Genomic DNA, 20,158 nt, shown 5'->3' on the forward strand with positions numbered 1-20,158 from the left:
GGAGGAATGTGGGTACACACATTTCCCACACCCCACACAGTTCACTGTCCCACTGCTGCCTAATCATGAGTGAGGGGGGGCAGTTCATCAGATTCACCTCTAAATGTGGCAATTAAATGCTAAGTGAAGGAAGTATTTAATCCATGCATTTAGGGGAGGTTCAGATGAAAAAGAACCCTGCATAATTAAGCAGCAACAGGATGGCATATTAGATATGGGGGAGATGTGCATATCCACTCCTCCCCCAAGAGTTTAGGATGAATGAATGGACGTATTGACCAAACTTACCCTTAAGCCATCCCCAGTGTACTGTGATGTTTAACATGTGTGAATGTTCTTGTTTAATTTTTTAGGTGCTTTTTTTAAAAAAAAGCCCTCGTGTTTATTTTCTAGGAGGATAGACTCAAACCCGAGTGGACTTATTTCTCCGGAGGAAAGCTCCAACTTCCTAGTTAGAACTTGATAAATTACCTTCAATCCCTTGAGAACTGAATTTTTCTCAGCCATTAATAGACTTTCCCTTGGAAAAACCACTTAGCCTAAGGCCTCACTTGAAGATTACAGATGACTAATGCAGAGGGTTTTTTAAGCAGCACCTCCTCTTCCTGGCCATGCTCTGGCTTTCACTAACCCATCACCACATCATGCAGTAATGACTCTGCTGCAGTTGAGAAATTTATTGCTTCATTTTCCTCACTGCTAATAAATACAGAACTTCTCAAGAGATTCTCAGCATCTGCCAGATTTCACACATTCCTGACACAGAATCTTTAAATAGTGTAAACAAATATGAATATGGAGCCCAAACAAAACAAAGGAAGGCATAAGATGGTAAGAATTCAGCATGGCTAATAATTACAGTACCTCTTTTTCCTTAGTCTTCCAGGCACCCTGGTGCCAAGAAGGTTAATGGTCGTGAGTAGGATTGTTTCCTCCTAAGGGGCAATAAGACATTTTGAAAAATGAGACATTTCAGTTTTAATGGTTTAAGGCTCTTCAATCTGAGCTTTCAGCAGTCATTAAAGATACAGAAAGGTTACAGACGTACAGAGGTTACATCCACCTATTGTAAATGTAAAAATACTGCTTTGTGCACACATGGCTATTTGCTTTGGGTCTCCAGATACTTGTTTGTTATGTTTGATCTTCTTGGAAAAGTTCCATTTGATATAGATCAGCAAACTGAACTCATGTTGGAATTAAAACAGATAATTATGCAGTAGCTTGTATCATCAGTGACTTCTTTCAATAAATACAGTCCTTGGAGGGAAGGAGGCCACAGGTCTTGGCATCATTATTATTTTAATAGTTCTGCTTTTCTTGTATTGTGATCCTGCAGCACAGTGATTTTTTGTAGAGGTGCTTTGTATCACATTGGCTGACATACTGTGCAGCTGACAAGCTGTCCATCCAAGAGGGATGTGGGCTCACTGCTTCTGCATCAGCCAAGAACCCGTGGATGCAGCTTCTGAAGGTGGAGGCTGCTCCATGCCTCCAAAGCTGTGTGTCATTGCTGCTGCACCACTACTGCCATTGGGAAAAATGGCAGTAACAGTGCAGCAGTTACTTGAAGCTGAGGGGGTATATTTGCATGGCAGAGAGATCAAGAGGGGTCTCTCTTAGGCATGTTGGAGGAAAGGTGGTTAGAGATATTTTGTATCGCATGCTGGAGGAAAGGAGGTTCATCTTGCCGGTCTGCAAGGATTTCTCCATTCACTGCAATAGAGACAGCACCATATGCAGAAAAAGATCTTGGCTGCCTTCACACATAATTCCAAAGAAGTGAACGAAGCAGAGGTTTGATTTCGTGGTTGTTTGAATGCATAAAACCATATTTTCATCACAAAAGCAACCTGAGGTTTTGTAGCCTAACCGTAATATGAACTTTCAGTTTGTATTGAGTGCTGGCCAAGCCTCAGGTTTGAAGGCAGCATTGTGTCGTCCGAATTCCACAGCCACCATAACCTGGAGTTTGTGCTATGTCACAGAAAGGTCCAATCTGACCACAAATCTGAGGCCATGGGGTTAACCAGACACAGGCAGGCACTGCCTGCCTTCCTTCCTTGAGTTGGGTTTGGTCTGTTTGTGGGATGGTGTTGTGGTGAGAAATGGACAGTGGCAGCTCAGCTCAGCTCTCTCTCTCATGCTCTCTCTGCATAATATTGTCTTTATGATTGCTGTGAGATGAGCTCGACATCTGCCCTTGGACTAACTTGTGCTTTACTCACTGCTCTGCTCTGCTCTGCTCTGCTCTGCAATCTGCATTCTGCTCTGCAAGGTATACTGACTCAGTCAATCAAAATATGTCTGAAGATGTCATGTTGCTGTAGTTGAGCTTATGGCTATGTTTGCTGACTGCTAAGGGTGCTGTTGTGGCAGCTGTTGCAAGTGAGGACAGAGTCATAATTGTGTGTGAGAGAGCGACTTGTGCCTCTCAGCATCCCAGCATCCCAAATGATGCTGTTGCAGAGCAGGCACTGTGGCTGGCAGTGGATTCTGGGTCAGTGATTCTTTTGGGGGCATCTTTGTACTGTGTGTTCGGCAAAATATGGTGTTCTGTGTTGGGAGGGACCGTGTGTGCTTCTGTTCTGCAGTGGGTTGGTTGGTTTGCAAGTGGGTTGGTTTGGTTGCAAAATGTGTGCACTCTACTTATTTTGCTCATAGGGATCAATGGGGAATTCAAATGACCCCGTTGTTCCCCACAGATAGGTCCTAGGGGCACCAAAGTGGGTTGGGTGGTACAGTGTGATGGGTGCTACCTACCACCCAACCCACAAAAGAAACAAGCAGGCAATTAAAAACATATTAACCTAAATCCTCATAGGATCCTAGGGGGGGCTTTGGGGATAGTTTTTTAAAAAACAATTCCCACTTGCCTGTTTCTTTTGTGCACTGGTTGGTAGGTAACACCCATCATGCCCTACCGCCCAATCCATTTTGGTGTCCGTAGAACCTACCCATGGTGGGAAATTTGGTGATTTGAGTTCCCCATTATTCCCTATAGGCGATTTGTGAATTTTTCACAAATTTTCGATTTGATTCGTCGAACCAGCCAACTATGGCTAGTGAGTTCAACAAATCAATTTAGTTTTTTGTGATTTGATTTGAGAACAAATTGCAAAAAATGGTTCACGCACACTAAGCAGTGCTTAAGTGGTATATAAATACTAACAGTAGAGCAGTAATTACAGTTGTAGTACAGCCCTCTCATTGGGAATGATGGGAGTATTGTCACAACTGCAGTTATGCACTGCATAGTAACCATGGAGCAGGCCCTCCTTGGCTTCACAGGCGTGCTTTGGAGTGGCTCGCAAACAGCACTCATGCCTCTCTCCTAGAGCTACAGATCTCTGTGCAGTATTACACTACTGTGCAGTATTGTAAGCTATTATTCCTTATGTATTTATGACTCAAAGTTCTGGACTACTCAGCAAGCACCCAAAGTAGAGCTAAGAAGGAGTGTATAGGTTAATAGTTCATTTTAGTGTGGAGCGAGGAGGCCAGAGCAAGCAACAAGTATGCTTACTTCTATTCAGGGGCCCCCATGTTTCAAAACCAATATTCTCCATTGTAGGAATGTACAAAAAACTGGCTGTCCCTGTTCAGTCTGAGTTTGAACTGGACCCAAACAGGACTGGGTCAGTTCTGTTTCCCCCACATTGAATCCCACTGGGTTCAGTTTGGTGGGGTTTGCGAGTCATTTTTTAAAAAAATTAGTACTCACCCCCTCTGGGGGGCTTCTCCAAGGCTGCGGTGGTGGGAGATGTCCCATGGAGGTCCCTCTCCCCCCGCTGGCCTTTCTTGTGCCAAAAATCACCCGGTTTGGGCATTCTTCTGCCCTTTATGGGCACTTCACCCTTGTGGTGGCCATTTTGGAGGCCGCTGAGCATGCACTATGGGCCTCTGTGTGGCCTTGGTCATGTTGACCCCGAATTGTCAAACACGTTTAATGTTGAACCTGTTTGCACATCCCTACTCCATTGCGATCACACATAGATGCAGTCATTTAAACATGCAGGTGGATTCCATGATTTCTCCTTCCCCATACTCTAAACACTGTACAATCTGTCTTGTAGATATAAATAGGGATATAGATAAAAGGAAGTAACAATTTGTGGGGTGGGGGGAATGGGACCATAACTAAATGGTAGAAAACATGCTCTGGGTGCAGAAGGTCCCAATTTCAAACTCGAGTATGTGCAGTGAAAAGGATCAAGTAGCAAGTGATGGGAAAGACTTCTGCCTGAGAACCTGAAGTTCAAAGACAGAGAACTTCCAGTGAAAAGTAGACAATACTGGGCTAGATGGACCAATGGTCTGACTTACTGTAGTATGTTCATACTGTAAATCATATCTCAGTTTATATACATATTGTAAATCACATATCAGTCAAAAACCAAGTTCTGGATTTGGATTTTCCTCTCCCTTAATTAGAGTGAATGAACCCTTAAGAACTGCCCAGATATATCAGCCTCTGACATGGTCCTGGTTAACTTAACTGTGTGGGAGGAACCGCAGTCGTGCTTCTCCTATGTCACTTCAGTATCTGTCACTTCAGATGACACTTCATTATATGCCACCTCAGTGTGCATGAACTCGACACACTCAGTTTAATTGGAGGTGCTACACACACACACACACAAACACACACACAAATACAAATACACAGAGCGATCACTTCCTGTTGTTTGCCGCATCCCGGAGCAACATGACTCAGATCTCTTTCCAATGACTCTCCTATTCATAGGCTGTATCAGTCAATCAGAATGGAGTGGCAGAGGTCCACTGCAGCAGCAAACCCTCAATATTCAGCTCCAAACTGTAATATCCAGACCTTTATTAGTTTCTGAAGAGCAGAAAAAGATGAAGATAGAAAACAGAAAAGATAAAGACATGTATTATCTTTTCTCCCCAGGCCTTTTTGTTATACAATCCTGTAGTTCTGCAGCTTCTATGACCCATTAAGGGCGACTTCCAAAACCAAGAATTTGCTTCACTGAAAACACGTGGCTTGTCAGGTGCAATGGTTACACATGCATCACATTTGCTGTATGTGCACATGCTTGGAAGGTGCAGTTGGCCACAGCTTCCTATACCATTGGACCCACTGCAAACCAGATGTATGTACAACCTGTGTGCAATCAGATGTGTATGTGATCAGAATGGATAATTAAGAATATAAGAACATAAGAAAAGCCCTGCTGGATCAGGCCCTAGGCCTATCAAGTCCAGCATCCTGATTCACACAGTGGCCCACCAGATGCCTCTGGGGAGCCCACAGGCAAGAGGTATGTGCATGCCCTCTCTCCTACTGCTACTCCCCTACAACTGGTATTTAGAGGCATCTTGCCTCTAAATTATTCACACTAGGCTTTCACATTTGGCCATTACAGAAGGGCTTTCCATGTAAATATGGTAGAAAACAAGCAACGGGGCTGTTTGGAAAACTGAGAGTTAATGTTTGGAGGAGGCACTATCTAACTACTGGAATGAGAAAGATGCGAAGTCTGCTGTAAGATACACTGTTGGAGTAACTGCTGTGAGTAGCTCTTGGGCCATTGTTGTGTTACATCAAAAACAAACAGTTTTGGTTTCTTCATAAGAAACCAGATGTATCAACGGTTACTAGTTGGAGGGCCATAGGCCACCTCCAGCCTCAGAGGCAGGATGCCTCTGAATACCAGTTGCAGGGGACTAACAGCAGGAGAGAGGGCATGCCCTCAACTCCTGCCTGTAGGCTCCCAGTGGTATATGGTGGGCCACTGCGTGAAACAGGATGCTGGTCTAGATGGGCAATGGGCCTGATCCAACAGGGCTGTTCTTATGTTCTTATGTAAGCTGGTCTCCATCCTTTTTTTGAAGCTAGAGAACATACCCACAACTTTATTACAACAGGAAGAAATCCAGAAGACTTGAAATGACTCTTAGATGATGGAGCTCTTCTGAAGTCACCTAGCCATGTGGAAGCCATTGATGCATTTGGTCCTCCTGCTGTGCTTAGTAATGTCAGGAGATCTAGGCCATATGAGAGGAGCCCACAATATGGCTCCCCCTTCCCACACCAGCATTGCCTCAGGTCCTAAGAGAGGCAACGTTGGTATGGGGTTAGCCAACATCATTGTATGCTCAGTCTGTGTGGACTGCTTCTTCTGATGATCCTGAAATGGCACAGGAGAAGCACAACTGCAATTGCTTCCACACCACTAAGATAAACAGAGCCTGTGTCAGAAGATGGTACCATTGGGCAATGGCTGGGGGATCAGGACTCTCAGGAAGGACCACTTCCAGTCCCCATGACTGCTTCTGTGCCCACTGTCTTTGTGCAATGGCAGGGCTATGACTTTCTTGGCATCACTCCACTCTCACCTCTTTTCTCCCATTCCATTCACCAAGGTAAGCACCATCATGAATCTGATGGGAGCCCATGGAGGTCAGTTTGCTGGTAGCCCCCTGAAACCTGGAGCCAACCTAAAGGTAGTATAAGAAACTCTAAGACACCTGATACCCAGCTGCTGTACCTGGCTTCTCTCTCTCTTTCTCTCTCTCTCTCTCTCTCTCTCTCTCTGCCCTTGGACAATTGGAAAAAACTAAAGTCCTGGGGAGAAAGGAATGTGCAACTGAGCACTTGATTGCCAACAGTTGTTAGAGTCAGAAGGGATGATGGAAGACAGTGAAAACAAGCACAACAAACTAATGAAAACTGGGCTTGCAAGGAGAGGGAATGCTACCCCAGAGAAATCCTACATGTCAAAGAGAGTAAAAACAACCCCAGTGGGATTGTATTTTATTATTTTTTGTAAGCTGCCATGAGGATTCTTCTGGATCAGAAGAACAGAAATAACATTCATAAATAAAGAATAGAACAGGCTGCAGGTGTGAATAAAGAATAAAACAGGCTGCAGGTCATGTGCGTGGAATGTGGATAGAACTGGGGGGAAAAGATGAGTGCATTGAAGAATATGAAGAGGAGAAACAATGTGTACTTTTAAAAGGAATATAAGAGCCAGAAGGTACTATGCAGGTTCACAAATGAAGACTCTTCATCACCCATGGCACAATTAGTTTCTGCAGCTCTTTGTTGAGGGACAATGTAAAGATCCTCCTTTGGGGAGGAAAGCTGGTTTTGTGATAGCGAGCATGAATTGTCCCCTTTGCTACACAGGGTCTGCCCTGAATTGCATTTGGATGAGTGACTTCATGTGACCAATATCTGCTGTAAGATGTTCCCCTTAAGGAATGGGGAGCTCAATGGTAGAGCATTTGTACCTCCATTGACTGTTGCTGGTGTCTATCTGATGTTTCTTTTTAGATTGTGAGCCCTTTGGGGACTGGGATCCATCCTATTTATTTATTATTTCTCTGTGTAAACAGCCCTGAGCCATTTTTGGAAGGGCGGTATAGAAATCAAATAGATAGATAGATAGATAGATAGATAGATAGATAGATAGATAGATAGATAGATAGATAGATAGATAGATTTTGCTTGCAGGTTCAATCCCTGGCATCTCCAGGTAAGACTGGAAAAGACTCCTGGCTGAAACCTCAGAGAACAGCTGCCAGTGCAGATAATACTGAGCTAGATGGACCAACAGTCTGGCTCGGTATAAGGCAAATATCTATGTTCCTGTGCCCTGAAGTATGAAAAGGTTTACAGTAACTGAGATAAGGTCATTGGAGATAAGATAATCACAGCTTTCCAGCATCACATCACAAAGTGGATAAAATGTTGACCAGTCCAGGAGTAGCACTACATTCATGATGGAGACATAATCAGTTAAACTGTTGATGCTGGTAAGCAGCAATTCAATAATGAGGCATTCCTCCATGAACCAGAGCTCTCTCACCCTTACTTGAGTTCAAATGTAGAAGAAAGAGACTGAGTCCTAAATGCTGTTCTACTGAAGGATCCCTCTTGGCTTGTACAAATACTGGTGATTTAAAAAAAAAATAGTTGCTTGGCAACCAACCAAAGGGCACATAGGAAGAGAAGGCAGAAGAGCCTAAGGAAATTAGGGTGCATGTCAGCATCAGTTTCAATGAGGAGAGACGCTTCACAATGAGCTGGCTGGCTGAATTAGTATTATCTTCAGCATGGTTCTCATAAGCAAAAGATGAGGTAATGCACCTGTGTCTCCACTGCATCACTGCACACTATAGGTAAAGGTGATTGAATGCTTCTCTATACAAAAAGAAAAGAAAAACCCACGCACAGAGACAACTAGATGTCAAGGCATGTCTTATTCTCCCTGATGTGCTGTTTCTATTTGTAGGCATCATTTGTTTCATAGAGGAGTATTCTATCATGTGAGTCATTCCACCTGCAGCCTGCACACTCTTGATTCCGTCTTACCACCTCAACTGCACTTGGTGAGAACTATGAACTATTTCATCTTCTGGTCCAGATGAAAATCTTGAACCAGTACAGTCTATAGCAGTAAGAGGCTAGATACTAAAAGGCATTTTGTGTGATCTATCAAATAATATCCAGGGGTCAGGCCATATCTAAGCATCACACAGTTCTTCTGCAAGTCCCTTTTCATAGACAAAAGGCTAATGGTGATGGTGTGCTCTCTAGTTTTGTACTTTGGCCATGGAGACCTGAGTTCAAAGGTCTCCCTCTCCCTCTGAAGAAGCAGCGGGAGTGCGAGAACACACATCTTAAGAGCAAGAGAGCCTCCCCGCCTTCACAAGCCACACCGGTGGGGTTTAAAAGGGTGCTGTAGCAGCTAGCTTGCATGTCACGGAGAAAGGCAGCTCACTGCACAGTATGTAAGCTACTGGTCATCCATCACACTACTCCATTTGTGAAATTCTGTGGATTTGCATAGCCGTGCTCTTGCACAATTGCTACTGTCAGCCACATTTTTTTAAAAAAGCTGACCAATTTCTCAGAAATGCCTTTATAGTTAATTGAATAGGTTTAAACTATTCATCTAACTGATGAATGGTTGCAGCCCTAATTCTGAGGCAAAACAGGAAGATATATGGAGGAAGGGAGATAGCCAATCAGGCATTCACTGAGTACAATAAAGACTGAGATAAGAAGCTTCCTTATACTGCAAGGGTTCTCAGTGGCCTTTGGCCATGGCGGCTGAGAATTATGAAAGTTGAAGTTCAACAACATCTGGGGGTCCAAGTTTGAGAATCCCTGTTATAATGAGTCAGGCCACTGGTCCTTCAAGCTCAGTACTGTCTACTCTGACAGGCAGCACCTCTCCAGGATTCCAGCTAAGGGTCTTTCCAAGACCTACTTGGAGATCTCAGGGAATGAACCTTGGACCTTCTGAATGCTCTACCGTTGAGTTATAGCCTCCTACATAAGATTAATTTATGGGGTTCAGGTGCTTGCTTTGGGCTCACATACAACTGTGGAGGTACAGAAACAGTCCATGTCCAGGATCAAGTGAGATGGATCCCTTCAACTCCCATATGACATTCCTTGAATGTAAGCCTATCATGACCGTAGGCACCAGATTCCCTATTTCCCCAAATCAAAGTTTTAAGGTGACCCTGTGCTTAAAAAGTAGAGGTTAAATACAGGTTATACCTGCATTTACTTCGAAGGAACAGGACTCTGAATTTAAGATGACCTCTTGATTTCTAATATCAAAAAACATGGGGGGAAACAAGTCTTGGATTCAGGTAAACACAATAGAATTTTCATTCTGCACCATCTGTGTCAACGTTCTCTGCACATCTCCCTAATAACTTTCTTAAATCTCCTGTGCTCCCCTGTTGCATAATATGCAATAGACCAAATCTGTTATTGTGCATATAGCTCTGTTTTTGCTCTGTGTAGCGTAATGGAGCCTAGATGCTGATTAGGACCTCTAGGATTCATATTAGCACAGCTATGAAGTAACCATAATGACAAGGATGAAAGTCATGACCTTTTAATTGGAAAGAGAAAACAGCCTGCAGCAAGAGACTTTTAGATATACTTTTGTTGTCTGGTAAGACTAGAGCTGAATACAGAAGAAGAGGAAGAGGAAGAGGAAGAATGAATACTTTTAAGGGACTGCTGATTTACTTCAGTGTTCCAAAGCATTTAAATCCAAACACTGTATTTGCACTCAAGATTCGTTGGCTTAGATTAAGATCTCATTTATCTCCTTATGAAATAGGAACTTCAGCTAATTCTCTTAAGTAAAAGTTACAAATTTAAGATAAGCATATTAAATTAATACTTTAGTAGGAGATCATTCAGGTATGTAATCCCATTTCTGCATTCCTGAAGATCCCTGAAGATCAGTTCAGTTCCTTAGGTGTTGAACCTAATAAAATAAATAAAATAAATAAGTAAATTATGCATTGTGTGGAGACATGCTTTCTTTTGTCTGTCCGAAACCAACTGCTAATCATTTTCATGGGGTAACTCTGAATTGTAATAATATGAGAGACAGGAGACAGGTTTCCTCTAGCCACTCTCAGATGTGTTTGTGCGCTTATCATGACAAAGCGCAGTGTTTCTCATGGTGTGGTACTCTATCCCCACACATACAGATGCATATGCAAGGGGATCATTTCTCATAAGATACCATGCAACTAAAAAGGCAGCCCCATTCCCACAACAATTTTTCGGTAGCATGGTATTGGCCTCCTGTCGCTCCTTCTGTACATGCACATATGTGTTTATAAGTGTCTGGTGGATGTATTAGTACAGGGGTTCCCAACCTGTGGTACTTCAGATGTTGCAGGACTACAACTCCCATCATCCCCAACCACAATGAACTGTAGCTGTGGATGATGGGAGTTGTAGTCCAGCAACCTCTGAAGTACCACAGGTTGGGAGCCCCTGTATTAGTAAGCTCTTGCCTAGGAAATCTCATGCCACAATACACGTGTTAGTCTTTAAGATGTCACACATGATCCTTTCTTTGTTTTTGCTGCAACAGACTACACACTCAGTCCCCACACACCTAGGTATTCATTACACAAGGCTGTCAAGAAAATGACTGAGGTAAAGATTGTGAACCACTTAATACACTAAAAATGCTTCATGTTATTTATTTACTTTTGCATTTATATCCCACTCTTCCTCCAAGGAGTCCAGTGCAGTGGACATAGTTATGTTTATCCTCATAACAACTCTGTGAGCCAGGTTAGGCTGAGAGATAAGTGACTGGCCCAGAGTCATTCATTGAGTTTCATGGCTGAACAGGCATTTGAACTCAGATCTTCCGGTCAAACATATATTTAACAAGGCTACTAATAAAAATACTGTTCACAAACATACTAATAAATGCTCTTCACAAACAGAATGTTTAACATGATACTGTTTGCACTACGCTCCTGGGGCGGGAATGGTGGTGGAGAACACTGACCTTTAGCAGAGTTCTCCACCACCTTTCACTTTAACTGAAAAATCCCAGAAATGAGATCCCCGCATTCGAGAAAGCACAAAGGTCAAACTGTCCAAAAGGTTTCAGTACCATGGACAGAGAATGATGGACTGCCCTTGAGGGGGTGCTACTGCTGACATCAAAATCTCTTTAACACGCCAACAACACACAATGGACAAAATCCACCAAAAGTTACTTCTGATGAGATTGCAGGCAATAGAGTGAGGCTTCTTATATCCTAAGTCCCATTGTTTTCAATTGGACTTGCAGCTTAACCATCTATAATGGCAAGAATGTTGTACAGATTCCTAACATTTGTGCTTGCAGTGTGGTACACATTCCAGGTTGCCTTCCTTCACTTCTGCACATGTTTAGTCAGTGTTCAGCCTGACCAGGCTGTTTTGTAGGTGCAAGCACAAAAGTTATTCATTATTAGTCCCTTACTCTCAGTGGCACTCTCATTGATTGCTGTTCATTGATTATTCTGACCACCCTACTAAGAAGCTTTTTGTTTGGTGTGTATCTTTTTTCTATGGGGCAGGGGGAATCAATGCTCTTGACTGATGCCTGCAAACATCTGTTTTTTCCTCCCATATAATATCCACCCTTGTTCCCAAGTGTGTGTGTCTTGGAAAGAGACGGGCTACCCTTGCCAAGTAGCTTTCCATCATGGTTAGTGCTGGGAACTACAGTCCCCAGAGAATACTAGGCTAAGGCACACATGCACTGCACCATCCGAATGTATCCACCAACATGACATACCAGGAGAGAATACTAAACAAATGTGTTTTCGCTAGTTTCTCTCTTGAGAAAACTTCTAAATAGCAATCCAAGTCCAAAGAAGCCGTGGGTAGTTTGCACATCATTGATGAAAATAAGCAATATTCATTTTTGCTACAGACAACAATTTATTCTGGATATTCAAAGAGCTATTGATTAATAAGATTTATTTTTATTATGGATGGTGGTTGCCTTGGATTTCAAATCGTACTAGATGCTAGACAAAATTCAGGTATTCCCAAGTATCATATCATATCAAGACTTGAAAGTCTCATACTCACAATTTGGTGATGGTTGTTAGATTGGGTGGTTTTGAAAGGGGATTAGACAAATTCATAAAGAGATCTATCACCTATTAGGCCCAATAGCTAAATGGAACCTTCATGTTCAGAGGCCACTGGATATCAGTTGTTGGGAAGCAACAGCAGATAATTGCTGAGGCCTTTATGCCCTGCTTGGGGATTTCCCAGAGTTATCTGATTGATCACTTTGGGTAGCAGGATACTGGACTAGATGGACAGTTGGTCGGATCCAGTCTGACCTTTCTTATATTATGTCTTTTCCTTCTAGTCATGGTAATTCCACAAAGCCATATTTCATTGTATTAACCTTTGGTGTTTTCTTTTCTTTTTGTTTTGTTTTAATTTTGAATCTTTATAATATTGTATATAATTTACATACATAATTTATAAAAGTGTATATATACACTTCTTCTTATGACATCATCTTTGCCATGACTCCCACCGCCCTTTGAAATCATCTGGAGAGATTCCTCTACAGTTGCCACTGGTACATCTGGTGGCTACTGAAGGATGGGCCTTCACCATTGCTGCCATGAGGATGTGGAATGCACTCCCTGTTGAAATAAGAGCCTCCCCATCTCTTTAAAAGGCAGTTAAGACACATTTGTTCAACTAGGCTTTTAATTAAACAAATAGTTTTTAATATTGTGTCAGATGTTAAATTGTTTTAATGTTTGAATTTTGTTTTAATTTGGATTGTTTTTATTGTGAACTGCCCAGAGCCATGATTTTTGGGCAGTATATAATTGTGTCGTGTCTGTGTGTATCTTATAAAATTTTGTATATAATGATATAATTTTGTGTTTCTTTCCTGTAACAATTTAAATTTCAATAAATATAATGGCCGACATGAAGTACGACATTACATCACCGTTGCACTTTTCCTGGGACGCTGCAGTGGACACTGTAAGCAGTCTCAGCGCTGTGCAGAACCAGCGATTACATACGCAGTGCTGCTGAGTTTTCCCCATTGAGGTGAATGGTAAGAACTGTGGTAGCATTGCTTGTGCACTTGCTGGTTCTGAACAGTGTCATGACTGCTTATGAGTCCTCAGCAGTCACATGGTGCAGCGTTACGACAAACATAATATTATGCATCATGATGGCCAATGTATGTGGTTTTTTTAAAAGAAAGTCCTAATGGTTTCAAGAGAACTTACATCCTTGTCATATAAGACTGTCTAGGATAGCCGTGTTTGTTTGTTTGTTTTTGTGGCAAGTTGCTTCTAGCATAACATCAGCCTGGTAGATGCCATAAGATCAGACTGCCAGTGCCTTATAGAGCATGGCTGTAAAAGGGGGAGGGCACCAATTAGCTTGAGAATCTTGTTCGGCACAGGCAGTGGACATACTGGCTACTTCTATACAGCAATGAAGAGTGGAATATTCAAAGCATTTCTACAGGTTTCAAATGTGATCTTACTCCCCTTACACATGCTACTATAGGCTTCTGTGCAGTTTTCTTGTATGTTCTTCTCCTCTGCACATATGCCAAGCAGGAACCCTGCATCATTTTCATAGAGCCACCTACCAACCAGCACATGTCCTTTTTTCATTATTTCATTACAAAAGAACACATCCTTTTTTCATTACTACTTTTGTGGTGAGTGGGGAAAGGAGTGGTATTTTTTCTTGGAATGCCAGAGCTGATCGCCAGGTGGCACTGCGAAAATATATTGGGGTGACCCACAGATATGTCACAAACATCTGAAGAAAAAAGCTAAGGGGGCCACCCCCCAACTGCCCCCATGTTTGTCAATGAGACAGAAAGGCTATTCACACAATGGTAGAAAATCGGGCTAGGCTCCACTAGCCCGATTTTCTACCATCGTGAGAACCACCAGGTTTGGCTGCGAGGCTGGTGGTTCTTAAGCAGGTCACCCACTTAAGTAGCCCTCCCCTAAGCCCAGGTTAGCAGAGTGAGCACTCCGCTAACCCGAGCTTTCTGATCGTGAGTTGCGGCGGTGCAGCTCCGCGCCATGGTAACTCACGAGTAGACCCCCGACCGGGAGGCTGAAAAGAAGCCTCCCGGCTCGGAGGTCTCTCCAGCATGCCCTGCACGCTCACGCAGGGCATGCTGGAGCTTCCAGGGGCCATGTGGCCTCCAATCCTCCCAGCCCCTGCTGGCTCCATAACGGCAAAAACTATATCACAAAACCCATGAACAAGGACAAAGGCAATAATAACAGAGGCACAATGCAGGTAGTGATCAAATTAAACATGTAATAACAAATACCCACAGGCACCCATATTATGACAATAAATGAATACAGTGATAAGGGCTAAACAAGCCCCACACAATAAAGAATGTTGAACTGGCAACAGTCACTGGAATGCTGGTCATAAACGATGATATAAATGGTGCTGCTGTGCAGAAAGACAGTCCTCAAAAATGCGAAGTGCTTCACTCTGCACAAAAACCTTCGCCTGAAAGGCTAGGCACAGAAATCTTGAAAGTAGAACTGGAATCTTGACAGACTTCCTAGGTTGTGGTCTGTTTCGTAAATATCTTCATCAGAAGTATGGTAATCTTAAATCTGGAAAAGCCTTGTCACTAAAAGCAGCATCTCACCACCGTGCCTGCTTGGACATGCGATGCTCCTGGCAGTCCATAACGGAGCTGGCAGTCCATAACGGAGCCGGCATAATGGAGCCGCTCTCCCCGCAAACCCTCCCCAGGCTCTTCTCACTAATCGTGAGAAGAGCCTCAGAATGTTCATGAGTTCAGATAGTTTACAGGTGGGTGGAGCTAATGGAACTCAGAGGCTAGGAATGGGGGAAGGAGGGCTTCCGCAAAAAGAGCGGGAATTTTCTCATCTTGAAGACTTCTCCTTTAAAACAGTCCCTCCTTCTGCTTTTGACGGGGAAAGCTGTCTAATCGTCCACAGAAAAAATTGCTGAAATTCTGTGGCTCACTCATCAGTCAGGTAATCTGAAGGGGAAGGAGTCTGACATGATTAATTTATTGTTGTTGTGAAGTATTGCCCTCCCAGCTACTAGTGGACAAGATTGGAGGAAATTTCCTCATGAATCCCTAGCTTTATGGGAACACTCTGGAGATTCAGATACTCTGAACCTCCACACCCAACTGGTGCGTTGAGCCGGGAGGAATTTGGTAGGAAGAGCAGGTCAAGCCCGCTCTCCCCACAAATGAGCAGTTGCCAAGCTCTGGGCAGCCAGACCAGCCACCCACACAGTAACTACTTTCATCATGGAGCCAGTTGGGGCTGCAGGGATCGGGGCCTCCTGGCCCCTGGAAATCCCAAAATGCCTTGTGCGAGTGCACAAGGCATTCTGGGGAGACCCCCGAGGCCTCCCAGTCGATGGTCTACTCATGAGCCAGCACAGAGCCACGCCACGCTTTCTCACAATTGCAAAAACATTCACAATCGTTTAAGGGGAGGGCTACTTTGGCAGGCTAGCCGCTGTTGAACGACTGGGCTCACCCGCGAGCCTGGTGGTTCTCACGATGGGGGAAAACTGGGCTGGGCTCTCTTAGCCCGGTTTCCCCCCAAAGTGAGAACAGCCTCTAAATCTTTACAAAAGAAATGTGCCTTAGCCCACTCTGCAGCATTTACACAAAACTAACATTAATTCTATCACTACTTCTTGAAGTTTTAGGGATGGATGAAAAGGAGGTAGGCTTGAGCTTCTCTGCCCCTCCCCAAAAACTCAGAAAACAAAAACAAATGAAATTTTGCACATGAAGACCTAAATGTTAAATGTGTTATATTTTATATTATATTTTAATTATGTGCACCGCCTAGAGATTTCTATGTTAGGTGGTATACAAATTCAATCAATCAATCAATCAATAAGAGGAGGGACTCCTTTGTTACTAATTTTTTGTTTTGCCATCATGGTCAGCCACATGCACACCAGGGATATAGTGCAACATTTTGTTGTGGGTCCTGCAAAATACACATGCAAAATACACATGGCCTAAAACCAAGGGCTGGCCCCTATTCTTTTGGGCCAGCACTGATGACTAGCATGGAGGTGGCAAGGAATATTGTGTCCATCCAGGGTTACCTTCGGAGAAAAACCATGGACCATGTTTGGTACTTACTATAGTAAGATTTGGTGAAGGGAGGGAGGAAAAAATTACAAACAAAGAATCCTATCACCAAAACAAGTCCTTGTCTCTCTGCACAGATTACTGAAAGGGCAAGTCATTGAATCTGGCTCTGGGTGCCTTCATTGCAGGAGCCTGTAGGGAAAAGACTTCTGCCCTTTCTGGCAGGCTGTGCGATAGCCAAGCCTGCCCACTAGCTGTTTTACTAAATAATTCATCATGCTCCTATGATAATCAAGGTATAAGGAGGGGCATGATTTAATTTACTGCCTGCTTTGAGCCAATCGGGTGGTAAGGATGCAGTAGAACAAGGTGACGGCAAACACTGTCAGTGTGCGGTGAATGTGAAAGAGAAGCAAGGGCTTGCAGTTTTGTGTGCAGATTAGGCAAGAAGAAACAGATCCAGGGGGCCATTGGATTAAGAGACCGACAGGAAGGTAAGATCTGAGTGGGGATGTGGATAGTCTTGAGGATTAAGCAGCACAATGCAGACTGTGTGTATAAAAATGATCTGCAGCTCAGCCTTTGGAAAGACCGATTTTCCTATTTGTGGGGGAGGGAAACATGGGTGTGAGTGGCTCATGCATGCAGCTGCCATGTAGATGCACACTGCTTTTGTGTCTTCGTCTGTGTTTTACTGATCTAAATGTCTATCACAAGCTGTTATATGTCCGTTTCCTCTGGGCATGTGGTTGCCTATATAATTAGTGATAGGTTGCTTTTGTAAAAGAAAAGGAACACAAACCAGTTAAGGGGCACATGTCTTAATAGCATCAGGAGGTACCCGCTAGCAGTGCTAGAAGAAAAGTGGTATACATCCTTGAAGTCTCAAATGCCTTCTGCCTCAAAGTATGAGGCAGGCAGCCCTATAGAGAGATATGGATTGTACAAGATATGTATAGAATAAATTAAGACAAGGGGGAGAGGGAAGAGGCTGGAAGAAAGAAATGTAGGGAGGCAGAGGGAAAAGAGAGAGGGACACAGAAAAGGAGCACAAGAAGTAGGGGGGGAAATGACATTTTCTGAAATTGCAGACATTTTGCTTAACATCACACATCAAACCTTACAGTGGCATCCTAAGCATGTTTACGCAGAAGTAAGTCCCATCAATTTCATGGGACTTACTTCCTAGTAAGTGCATGAGCTGAGCATTGTAACCTTAAGGTGGATCTGCACATGCTTGTGGTAAGACAAAGACGGTATTTATTCTTAGGGGGTGATATCTTCCACCATTTCAGATAAATTCCAGAAGACAGCATAGCCTTTGCCATTAGTCTGTTGTAGCAAAAACAAAGAAAGGATCCTGTGTGACACCTTAAAGACTAGCACGTGTATTGTGGCATGATATTTCCTAGGCAAGAGCTTACTAATACAGGGGTTCCCAACCTGTGGTACTTCAGAGGTTGCTGGACTACAACTCCCATCATCCACAACTACAGTTCATTGTGGTTGGGGATGATGGGAGTTGTAGTCCTGCAACATCTGAAGTACCACAGGTTGGGAACCCCTGTACTAATACATCCACCAGACACTTATAAACACATATGTGCATGTACAGAAGGAGCGACAGGAGGCCAATACCATGCTACCGAAAAATTGCTGTGGGAATGGGGCTGCCTTTTTAGTTGCATGGTATCTTATGAGAAATTATCCCCTTGCATATGCATCTGTATGTGTGGGGATTGAGTACCACACCATGAGAAACACTGCGCTTTGTCATGGTAAGCGCACAAGCACATCTGAGAGTGGCTAGAGGAAACTTGTCTCCTGTCTCTCATATTATTACAATTCAGAGTTACCCCATGAAAATGATTAGCAGTTGTTTTCAGACAGACAAAAGAAAGCATGTCTCCACACAATGCATAATTTACTTACTTATTTATTTTATTTATATACCGCCCTTCTAAAACTGGGTCAGTTTTGGGATTCACTTATGGGATTTACCTCCACAAAATGAAGTCATGGCTTTTAAAAAAGGATTAGGCAAATTCATGCAGGACAGGTCTAGCCGCGGCTACTAGTTGTGATAGCTAAATGGAACTTCCATGTTCAGAAGCAGTATAACTCTGGTGCCGGAAGAGGGGAGAGCTATGGTCTTCATTCCCTGCTTGTGGGCTCTCCAAAGGCATCTGGTTGGATTCTGTCAGAAACAGAATGCTAGGTTCGATGGAACTTTGGTCTAATTTGGTGAGGAGCCTGCTTCTTAGATCTACCCTTTCATCCAGCCAGAGTTGCATTTGTGTCAGGAGGTAACTTTAAAATCTGCAGGTTCAGCTCCAGAATATGTTTTCAGTGCTAGGGCTCAGTTCTGGTACATGTAGAGTAATTAACTGTGAAGTAATAATTGCAAAAAGTGCAGTGTAGTGGTAGAGTGCTGCACTAGGAGCAGGGAGACCCAGGTTCAAATATCCCCTCAGCCATGAAGGGATAACCTTGAGCCTAGGTTCTCTCTCAGTGTTGCCTGTATCACAGGGCTGTTGTGCAGATAAAATGTGGGGGGAGAACTTTGTATGCTGCTCTAAACTCTTTGGAGGAAAGGCATAATGATGATGATGAGGAGGAGGAGGAGGAGGAGAATCAGGTTCTGATCATTGATATTGCAATCCCAGGGGATAGACGAGTCGACGAAAAACAATTGGAGAAAATAACTAAATACAAGAACCTTCAGATTGAAATTGAGCAGCTCTGGAAAAAGAAAATAATAATGGTGCATAGTTGTTGGTGCCCTTTGGGGCAGTACTAAAAGAACTTGAACACCATCTCAACACCTTAGGCATCAATAAAATTACAACACATTACCTACAGAAGGCCACGCTACTCAGGACAGCACAAATACTACAACGCTATCTTTAATTCTTCTTTAGTTATCCTAGACCCTTGGAAAGGGCCCGATAATTAAAGTACCAAATCCAGTCAATAACATCTAGTAGACTCCGTGTAAATAGCATACTACTAATAAAAAAATACCAATAGGAGCACTTCTCAGTATGCAAAGATTACATTCCCCTCAACACTGTAACCACAGCTAACTTCCACACAACTGAGGTTAAAGAGCAAGACTTGAAGAGCTGACAGCTGATTCAGCAGAGAAAACTCACACATTCCTTTCCCCCTCAAATAAGGAGAGAGAAAGATTGGATGAATCATCCATATGTACAGCTATATCGCACGTTGTGTAGGCATAAGGGAAGCCCAACAAACTTGCATATTTCCCTACCATGTCGATGGAGCTGGTTCTTTAGGTGAATATGAACTAGGCCTTTGCCTTGGCACCTGTGTTGAGAAGTTAGACATCGAGGCGGGTCTCAGGATCTGTGAGACCCACTTTTCGTAAGAACTGTGGGGAGAGCGGGCTAAGCTCTCCCCTAAGCCCGCTCTCCCCACAGACGAGCAGGCAGAGAGCCCTGGGTGGCCGGATCAGCGGTTCTGTGACGGGGCCAGAGGGGGGTGGGGGGAGCGAGGGCCCCCGCAAGCCCCAGTATGCCCTGCGCAAGTGCGCAGGGCATACTGGGAAGACCCCCGGAGCCGGGAGGTGGTTTTTTGCCTCCCGGCCGGGGGGCTACTCACGAGCCTAAAAAGCAGGTTTGCAAGAGCTCTCGCTCTGCAAACCTGCTTTTTAGCAGGGGTTCTCGAGCGGGTTACCCTCTCAAGAACTACCG

At 43.7% G+C, this 20,158-nt stretch overlaps 1 protein-coding gene and 1 long non-coding RNA gene across 6 annotated transcripts in view; one reads left to right on the forward strand and one right to left on the reverse strand.

Annotated features, from left to right (window-relative positions):
• The window catches only part of LOC128327961 (uncharacterized), a 61,740-nt gene that overhangs the window by 22,066 nt on the left and 19,516 nt on the right, over nucleotides 1–20,158 (reverse strand). For both annotated transcript variants that reach the window (XR_008308922.1, XR_008308923.1), the window contains exon 2: nucleotides 865–935. This is a non-coding gene — a long non-coding RNA (uncharacterized LOC128327961). The remainder of the gene's footprint in view (nucleotides 1–864; nucleotides 936–20,158) is intronic.
• SYN3 (synapsin III) overlaps nucleotides 15,192–20,158 on the forward strand; it is a 304,303-nt gene continuing 299,336 nt past the window's right edge. Inside the window, exon 1 of one of the 4 annotated variants that reach the window (XM_053257382.1) lies at nucleotides 15,192–15,351. The gene's annotated coding sequence lies outside the window, so the exon portion shown is untranslated. Of the gene's footprint in view, nucleotides 15,352–16,777; nucleotides 16,937–20,158 lie in introns of those variants that run through there. The other 3 variants (XM_053257387.1, XM_053257380.1, XM_053257386.1) reach the window with 3 other exon arrangements.

The sequence above is a fragment of the Hemicordylus capensis genome, chromosome 5 (genome assembly GCF_027244095.1).
Source record: "Hemicordylus capensis ecotype Gifberg chromosome 5, rHemCap1.1.pri, whole genome shotgun sequence".
NCBI lineage: Eukaryota > Metazoa > Chordata > Lepidosauria > Squamata > Cordylidae > Hemicordylus > Hemicordylus capensis.